The sequence below is a fragment of the Tupaia chinensis genome, unplaced genomic scaffold (assembly GCF_000334495.1).
Source record: "Tupaia chinensis unplaced genomic scaffold, TupChi_1.0 Scaffold000437_1, whole genome shotgun sequence".
Lineage (NCBI taxonomy): Eukaryota > Metazoa > Chordata > Mammalia > Scandentia > Tupaiidae > Tupaia > Tupaia belangeri.
This window is the reverse complement of record NW_006159942.1, coordinates 3,865,308-3,874,941: the sequence shown is the minus strand read 5'-3', so window position 1 is coordinate 3,874,941 and position 9,634 is coordinate 3,865,308. Positions and strand designations below refer to the sequence as shown.

At 38.6% G+C, this 9,634-nt stretch overlaps 1 pseudogene; it reads right to left on the bottom strand.

Annotated features, from left to right (window-relative positions):
- Positions 1 to 5,304: 5,304 nt before the first annotated feature.
- Positions 5,305 to 5,544, bottom strand: LOC102485487 (immediate early response 3-interacting protein 1 pseudogene; annotated as a pseudogene).
- Positions 5,545 to 9,634: the final 4,090 nt, after the last annotated feature.

Sequence of the window (9,634 nt, the reverse complement as noted above, 5' to 3'; positions counted from 1 at the left end):
TCTACTGTAATATATATATATATATACACACGCACATATATATGTATATACACACACAAATATATAGTTAGTGTAATGACTATGTTGCTGGACTCCCCACGTAGTCGACCGCGGTTAGCGTTCCGGACCCGGTGGCTTAAAACTCACGCTGGGCGTGTGTGCATGCGTGTCCAAGATCCCGAGAGGAGAATGGAGGAGAAGGGATTGCAGCGTGACCATCCCCCCTGGGGGGTGATTTCTCGCTTTCTGCCTCTATGTCTCTCTCTGTCTGGCGAGCGCACGCGCCCTATAGTGAAAACCTCTCCAAAAAAAAAAAAAAAAGATGTGTCCCCAAATGGAGCCAGTAGGAGCTCTTTCAGGTTGGCTCATATAGTCTTGCTTTTGGTCTAAACAATATCTCAGGCTCATCTCAAATAATTCCTGCCCCAGATCTAAACTCAGTCATTTCTCCAAAAATCTCCTTACAATGGAGATGGTGCTTAGATATCAGATGTTGGGTCCTTGAGTGTTATCACCACTGATTTGATCATACTTCTAGGACTTTTCAGTGAATACAAGTAGGACATTTGTAGTTTACAGTATTTTATAGAAAATAAATGATAAACCCATATGGATATTTCTTTTCTTTTTTACAAGAATTATTTTATTTAACGTTATTTATTTATTTATTTATTTATTTTAATTTGACCAGAGAGGGACAGAGAGAGAGACAGAGGAAGAAAGTGAGAAAGCAAGCCGCCAGGTCTGGGACTTGAACTGTGGTCAGCCATGTGTGATTCCAGCGTCTTTAACCACCACCACACCTGCTGGTCCCCATACTGATATTTCTAATTCTAAGTGAAGACTACACAGTTCTTTTTTAAATGTATATGTTTTTTTCTTATTCTGAAAAACCTTACCTTGGGAACCAGCAGTTAGCATAATGGTTATGTCGCTGGATTCCCACGTAGTCGACGGTTCACGTCCTGGACCCAGTGGCTTAGAACTCACGCTGGGCGTGTGTGCATGCGTGCCCAAGATCCCGAGAGGAGAATGGAGGAGAAGGGATTGCAGCATGACCATCCCCCCTGGGGGGGTGATTTCTAGCTTTCTGTCTCTATGTCTCTCTCTGTCTGTCTGGCAAGCCCACGCGCCCTATAGCGAAGACCTCTCAAAAACAAAAACAAAAACAAACAAACAAAAAAACCTTACCTTCTAAGGATACTAACTCTACTACTTAGTAGCTTTACCCTACTCTTCATATGATAGTATTCACAATAGTAATGTAAATATCACTGAAAACTAGCCAACGAAATTCAATACAAAATGTCTTTGTATTTGTTTGAATTCTTTCTTCCTAGGGAGGTATAATCAAATATATATTTTAAAGTAATTTGAAATAATTTTGAGTTGTTATGCCACAGAGTTGACATGTCTTCAGGTTTTTTATTTTCAGTTTATTTAAAACTTCTAGGCATTTTGTATTCTGATGTGTTTCTATCTTTGATTGATTTAGGTTTGTTTTGAATAATGTAAAACATTTGCACGATTCTAAAATGAAAAAACTAAATAAAATCTATAGACAAAAAAAGACGATTGAACTCTTAAATTAGGGGTCATATTCTCCACAGTATAGGTGCATAAAATATTGCTTTGTTGAAGAATATATTTTTGTGCAGATACTCTATGCCAGACCCACTGCTAATGTGTTGGAGACTTTGACTGGAGCAGAGTGACAACAGAGTTGATTGCTCTAATAGCATTCTGCTCTGATTTTTATTAGAGCTTTTAATCAAATCATCTAGTTATTTTCTCTTTAGTATTTTTTTCTAATATTAAATTATGGGTCTGTGTGTCCTTTGAGGGGACCTTCTCTATTTGGAAATCTGTGTGTCTCTAGAATTGAGGATCTGACACCGCATAGGTGTTCAACGTGTGGTTGTTGAAGGAAAGAAATAAGAAAGGAGGAGAAGGAAGGTTTTTGTTTGCTTTGTTTTAATAAAGCATTAATGTCTGGGTTCTAGGGTGGGTCTGTGAGCAATGACCCCAAGTAAATTCTTTAATCTCCACTCTTGTTCTTTCATTTACATAATGGGAATAAAAATGCTTATTTTAGTGGTGCAGCCATAGTAGCTACACATGTGGATGCTGCTGCTTGACAACCTGAGACCACATGAAAGGCCTGGATTTGATTCACATCTCACCCCTAAAGCCTGGCATCCTGGTGCTGCCCAGCTACTCAAGATGCTGGGGCAGGAGGGCTGGAACAAAGTGAGATCCAGCCTTTAAATAATAATAATAATAATAAAATTTATTTTACTTATATTACTGATGATAAAGTAATGTGAGAAAGAGCCCTCTGAAAAGCAAGAAACTAAAACTTTTCTCACTGGTGAAATTAAAAGAATTTCTTTCCTAAAGGTAGCAGGTGGTTTAGTGGTTAAGGTGCTGGATGCCACATGGCCTACTCTGTGGTTTGAGTTCTGGACCTCATGGCTTGAAAAACAGGCTGGGTGCATGTGCATGTGTGCCTAAAATCACAAGAAGAGAATGGAGGAAAAAGGATAGCGATGTGGCCATCCTGCCAGGGGGTGATTTCTCACTTTCTCTTTCTCTCTCTCTGTTTTTTTTATGTTTCTGGCAAGTGTACATGTGCTATAACAAAAAGCAAGACAGAAGAAAAAAGTATTTCTTTCCTAAGGAGACATCTTAACTATATATTTCTCTTTTTTTTTTTTTTTTTTTTTGAGAGGTTTTCACTATAGGGCATGTGCGCTCGCCAGACAGACAGAGAGAGACATAGAGACAGAAAGCGAGAAATCGCCCTCCAGGGGAATGGTCACACCGCAATCCCTTCTCCTCCATTCTCCTTTCGGGATCTTGGGCACACATGCACATGCGCCTGGCATGAGTTTTAAGCCACCAGGTCTGGGACGCCAACCGCGGTCGACTACGTGGGAGTCCAGCAACATAGCCATTATGCTAACTGCTGGTTCCCTTAGCTATATATTTCTGAGAGTTCTTGGAAGATTTTGTTAATGTTCAAACCCACAATAAAATTAGAATGAAATAATGTGTACACGATAGGGGGGCCTCATCCTATTCAATCAATCAATGAATTTATTATCAAAATCTATTTCTGTTCCACTTGGGTACATAATATGAGGAATATGTGTCCTTAGTGCTTCTTTTTAGGGAAAACAAAAAACAAAAAACTGAACTCTTTTTCTTTTGGCTTTTTATGGTTATATTTTGATTCTGAAAAGAAAACATTAATTATGAAAAGTTTAGCACTTACAGAAAAGAATAAATTTTATGATTTTATAATCCCCCCAAACCACTGCATATGTTTATGTGTGTGTGTGTGTGTGTGTGTGTGTGTGTATTTACATTATTTAGACCACACATTTTATTATAAAAATTAGAAAATACGAAAGGGCAAAAGAAAGAAAAACAATTTTTAATCTCTCCTACCAAAGATTTTTTCTTTTGATTGACTTAGAAATTCATCTTTATTTACAAATATTCCCCTTACAAAGATATCAATTTCCACCCCTTTAAACTATTATAACTGAGAATTTCCATTAAAATTATTTATATAATTTTAACCTTTCTGCATGAAACTGTGTTATGGGATGATCAAATAGCCATACAAGATGGTCTTAAAACAGAAGAACAAAAGAAAATAAAAATCAACTTATTTAATTAGAATGTGCTGACAAACAGAATGTAGAGTTAAGAATTACACTCCTTGGGGCCAGCAGATGGTACAATGGTTAAGGTGCTGGACACTCCCATGTGGCCAACCATGGTTCGAGTCCCAGACCTGGTGGCTTGCTTTCTCACTGTCTCTCTCTCTTTCTCTCACTCTGTGTGTCTCTATCTGGTCAAATTAAAATAAAAAAAAAATAAATACAATTAAATAAGTAATTAAGAAAAGAAAAAGAATCCCACTCCTTGACGTACTACTTCACCAAGCAGTGGAAATATGTGATAATTTGGGGAAAGTAAATACTTTATAATAAACAATCTTTTTTTGTAGCATAGTTTAATTATCACTGCATAGGGTTCTTATAGGCTAATATTTACACTGATTTAAAAAAATAAGTCATCATTATGAAAAGGGCACAGATTTTTTTTTTTTTAACCAATGAAAATATGTAGATACTGGTCTGGTTGCATCGTTCAGCTTAGTTAATAACAAATGCTTAAGAAAACTTAAAGCACAATCATCTGTGACTGACTTACAAACTTAGAATTCTTGAAATCAGAGAGTAGTCCTCAATAGTATCTATGAATTTGAAGTCTTTGCAGTTGAAAGAATATATAGACATAATAACCAGAGTCCAAAATAAAATTACCCAAATTACCTGTTATTTAAAAAATTCTTTGCCAAAGGGTGCACGTGGTTGTGGGAGAGAGAGAGAGAGAGAGAGAGAGAGAGAGAGAGAGAGAGAGAGAAAGAGAGGGAAAACAAGAAAACGCCCCTATCCCCATGGGGCACGCCACACCACAATCCCTTCTCTTCCATTTCTCCTCTCTTTGAGATTCTGGGCACTCATGTAGCGTGTCTTTCAAGCTGCTGGGTCTGGGGCTCAAACCATGCAGTTGGCCATGTGGGATCTGGCCACCTGAACTACCTACCAGGCCATGGGCCAGTCACTTAGTCACCATTTTATAGATAATTAAAAAAAATCCTTTAAATTTTATAGGAGGGGAGGGGCACAGTCACTCTCACAGTGTACCTAAGTCATAGAGAACTTCAAAGCTTTGAAATAAAAAAGTTCACCCCTGAGAAATGATAGAAAAATATCTGACAAAACAAAACAATGGTCTTGTACCCTTTTAACAATTTTTACCACAGCATGGACTGTCATTAACTGTCAATGATCAAATGTCTTCCAGTCTTGGAGCATTATTGTCCCTTATGATCTGATCTTTTTGTAATAAAACTACAAGTACAACATTTAAAAAGTCAGATAAATAGAAATTCTGCTTTTATGGTCAGATTTACATTTTTGTCGAGTGCAAGGTTGGCCTGCTATGATCTAACTACTATAGTAATGAACAAAGTGATCATTTCTGCTCACATCTCTTCTCTTGAATCTCCATTTCTCCCCACGGAGCTTCACCCAAATAATAAAAGCAATACAATTTGGGGGCTGGCAGGTGGCGTGGTGGTTAAGGGTGGTGGACTCCCACATGGCCAACTGTAGTTTGAGGCTCAGACCTGGTAACATGCTTTCTCACTTTCTCTCTCTCTCTGTCCCTCTCTAGTTAAATGAAAATAAATAAATAAATAAAATTAAATTAAAAAAATTCTTTTTAAAAAAGTAATACAACTTCAATTGAGTTTACTATGATCAATGGAACTCTTATCACAGTTCTTACAGATCGAATTAGTTTCACTTGCTGAAATTTAATTCCTGGCTCTTCTTGGAATCCACCAATTCCCTGATCTGTTCCCCAGCCAATGTTCTTAAGGAAGCACTCCTTGCGCAGCCAGGCAATGACGTTGACGCAGAGCAGAGCCACCAGGAGCATCGTGTACAGGGTGAAAGCCATGGTCTCCTGCAGCCACCCTATGTCAAACTTCTACCAAAGATTTTTAATCTTACCTATTAAAGTTCTTCCATGCCTTTATTTTTCTTTTGTAATTGAGATTTATTGCTTGTGTCAAGGATCAGTACAGACATTTCAATTTGTATCCAATTCTTTTTTTTTTTTGGAGAGGTTTTTGCTATAAGGCATGTGCACTCTCCAGAAAGACAGAGAGAGACAGAGAGACAGAAACTGAGAAATCACCCCCTCCTGCCCCAGGGGGGATGGCCACGCCACAATCTCTTCTCTTCCATTCTCCTCTCGGGATCTTGGGCACACACGCACATGTGCCTGGCGTGAGTTTAAGCCTCTGGGTCCAGGACTCAAACTGTGGTCGACTACATGGGAGTCCAGGGACATAGCCATTATGCCAACTGCTGGTCCCCTGTATCCAATTCTTAACATATGTACCAAAAATTTAAAAAGCCAAGTATCGTAATTCTTTTTAAGTTATTCCAGTGACATTCCAGCTTCAAATTTGTAGGCAAATTTTCCTTAAAAGGATATTAAGTACCACTGTCTTCAAATGCTGTAAGCTGTTACATAAGTCCCACCATATCACAATTTAGTAGCATACACACTACATACTCAAATTTCCAGTCTTTCACAGCACATTAACAAAATGATTAGGAAAATTGGACTACCATGACCAAAGATGTCACAGAATGCACACAATTCTGACAGGGAGAGCAACAATCAAAGAGTGGTTTTCTTTAGGAAACAAAACTATTTAAAAATAAAATAGAAATACTTTAAAATATTCAAGACACATTAACGCATGACTGTGACTCCAAATTTGTTATGCTTTGTATTTAGGATATAAAAACTACCCACCTGCCCCCACCTATGGAATGTTAAGCTGACACGCAAGAGAGTCAAAGCCTCCTATAAGTCAATATCCCACTATTTTCTGGTTGTACTGAAAAATAAACAATCTGTACATGATTTTACCTCTTAAAAAAAGCATTTACACTTAAAAAATGGAGAAAGTGGGATTCTCTCCTTCTTAAAAATGTTTCTAGAGCTACTAAAAAACTTGCATTTACAAAATAGTTGATAAAAAATATTCTTCTGGATTGTACAAGCAGGGGCACAGGGACCATTGGTAAGACATGGGATATGACATTACTCAGACTGGACTTCTTTCTCGCCTGCTTCACCAGAGGGTGGACTCTCCTTATTTTTAGTTTCTCCATTTTCTGCAGGTAAATCTTCCTTAGTGTCTTGGTTGGCCACTTCAGCCTGTTTCCCCTTTGCTCCCCTTTCCTTTGTTTGCACTGTTTTATCTGAAGATTTTCCTTCCCTGCCGCCTTTTTTGACTTTGTCTCCACTTTCTCACAGAAGCAGGTTTAGCTGACAACCTCGTTGACCTCCTCTTGGGCTCTTCTTTGGCCACGCCCTGGGCTGAGGTGACTTTCCTCTTGGGCATCTTGGCTGTGGACAGGGTGCGTGCTGGGTGCCTGGGGGGGACATGGTGCCCCTAGAGCCTTAGCCGAGCTGAAAAGATAGACCCCAAAGTTTTTTTTTAGTATTTAACTTTATTTATTATTATTATTTTTAAAATATTTCCAGAGAGAGACAGACAGAGAGAGAGAAAGAGAGAGAGGGAAAGTGAGAAAGCAAGTCTCCAGGTCCAGGATTCGAACCATGGTTGGCCATGTGGGAGTCCAGTGCCCTTAACCACCATACCACCTGCTGGCCCCCAAATCCCAAAGATTTTTAATCTTACCTATTAAAGTTCTTCTAGGACCTTAAAAAAAAAAAATATATATATATATATATATACACACACACACACATACACACACACACGCACACACATACAATGTGGCTGAATGTGCAGTCTTTGATGGAATATTTAATCTTTGTGTGGCTTTACTCTGGGTTCACATTTCTGAGAGGAAGAGTTTAATTACCTTAGTTCTAGGTTGGCAAGGGAAGAGAATAAGTCTCACCAGAAGGAGTAGAGTTGTAACTCCTGAAGGGAAAATAAGCATGATTTTACCAGAGGAAGAGGGGACAGTTTGGTGGACTAGGGTAGGTGATACCACTACCTAGCTATGTCTTTGTAAAAATTGTGGTTGACTACGTGGGAGTCCAGCGAGATAGCCATTACTCTAACTGCTGGTCCCAAGTGGTCTTTTTTTATTGATAATTGTTTTTCTACATAACAGAGAACACTTATATAAAAACTGATAGTGTATCTACTATATGTTATATAATGTGTTCACTAATTTTGAATTACTAAATTTTATACTTGCCCTTAAAGGTAAATATGTCTTGAGTTTATAAATATGGTAACTAAAGTTTAATGAGTTTAAGACATTTACTCATGATCACACATATGGCCAGTATTTACAGTGAGGTTAAAACAATAACTTCTAAACCCATACTTCTGCCCTACATTGCTTGAGTTAAAGAACTTTTTTTCTAGTGATTTTTGCAATAGGGTGTGCGTGCTTGCCAGAGAGACATAGGGGGACAGAGAGAGAGATAGTGAGAAATCACCCCCAAGGGGGCATTGGCCACATCATAATCCCTTCTCCTCTATCATTCTCTCAGGATTTTGGGCATGGGCACACACATGCACATGCCTGGCATGAATTTGAAGCCACTAGGGCTGGAACTCAAACGATGGTCGACCACATGGGACCACAAGAACTTCACCTTTTTCTTTCTTTCTTTCTTTTCTTTCTTTCCTTTTTTTAGAGAATTGTTTATTTAATTTTATTTAAGATAGCCATTACTCTAACTGCTGGTCCCAAGTGGTCTTTTTTTATTGATAATTGTTTTTCTACATAACAGAGAACACTTATATAAAAACTGATAGTGTATCTACTATATGTTATATAATGTGTTCACTAATTTTGAATTACTAAATTTTATACTTGCCCTTAAAGGTAAATATGTCTTGAGTTTATAAATATGGTAACTAAAGTTTAATGAGTTTAAGACATTTACTCATGATCACACATATGGCCAGTATTTACAGTGAGGTTAAAACAATAACTTCTAAACCCATACTTCTGCCCTACATTGCTTGAGTTAAAGAACTTTTTTTCTAGTGATTTTTGCAATAGGGTGTGCGTGCTTGCCAGAGAGACATAGGGGGACAGAGAGAGAGATAGTGAGAAATCACCCCCAAGGGGGCATTGGCCACATCATAATCCCTTCTCCTCTATCATTCTCTCAGGATTTTGGGCATGGGCACACACATGCACATGCCTGGCATGAATTTGAAGCCACTAGGGCTGGAACTCAAACGATGGTCGACCACATGGGACCACAAGAACTTCACCTTTTTCTTTCTTTCTTTCTTTTCTTTCTTTCCTTTTTTTAGAGAATTGTTTATTTAATTTTATTTATTATTTTTTAATTTGACCAGAGAGACAGAAAGGGAAAGTGAGAAAGCAAGCTGCCAGGTCCAGGACTCATACCGTGGTCAGCCATGTGGGAGTCTAGTGCCTTAGCCACCATGCCACCTGTTGGCCCTGAAGATTACTTTTTAAAATTCAGTTTTATTGGGGTCAGCAAGTGGTGTGGTGGTTAAAGGCATTGGACTCCCTCATGGCCAGCAGTGGTTTGAGTTCCAGAACTGGTGGCTTGCTTTCGTACTTCTCCCCCCTCCTCTCTGTCTCTCTCTGGTCAAATTTAAATAAATAAAATTATTTTTAGAATTGACTTAAGTCATCACATAAAAGAGAAAAACATCAGGAGCAGCTGTAACGTGTTTGTCCTCTTATTCAACTTTCATTTCTGCAGTGGCTCCTCAGGTAACTTCTGCTTATAAATATGAAAAGCACTGGGACCAGCAAATGACATAATGGTTACATTGCTGGGCTCCCACATAGTTGACTATGGTTCAAATCCTTGACCCAGAAGCTTAAAACTCACGCTGAGTGTATCCGTGTGCATGCCCAAAATCCTGAGAGGAGAATTGAGGAGAAGGGATTGTGGCATGGCCATCCCCCTCTGGGGATGATTTCTCACTTCTGTCTCTCCAGTGAGTGTGTGTGCCCTATAGCAAAAATCTCTCTCTCTCAAAAAACAAACA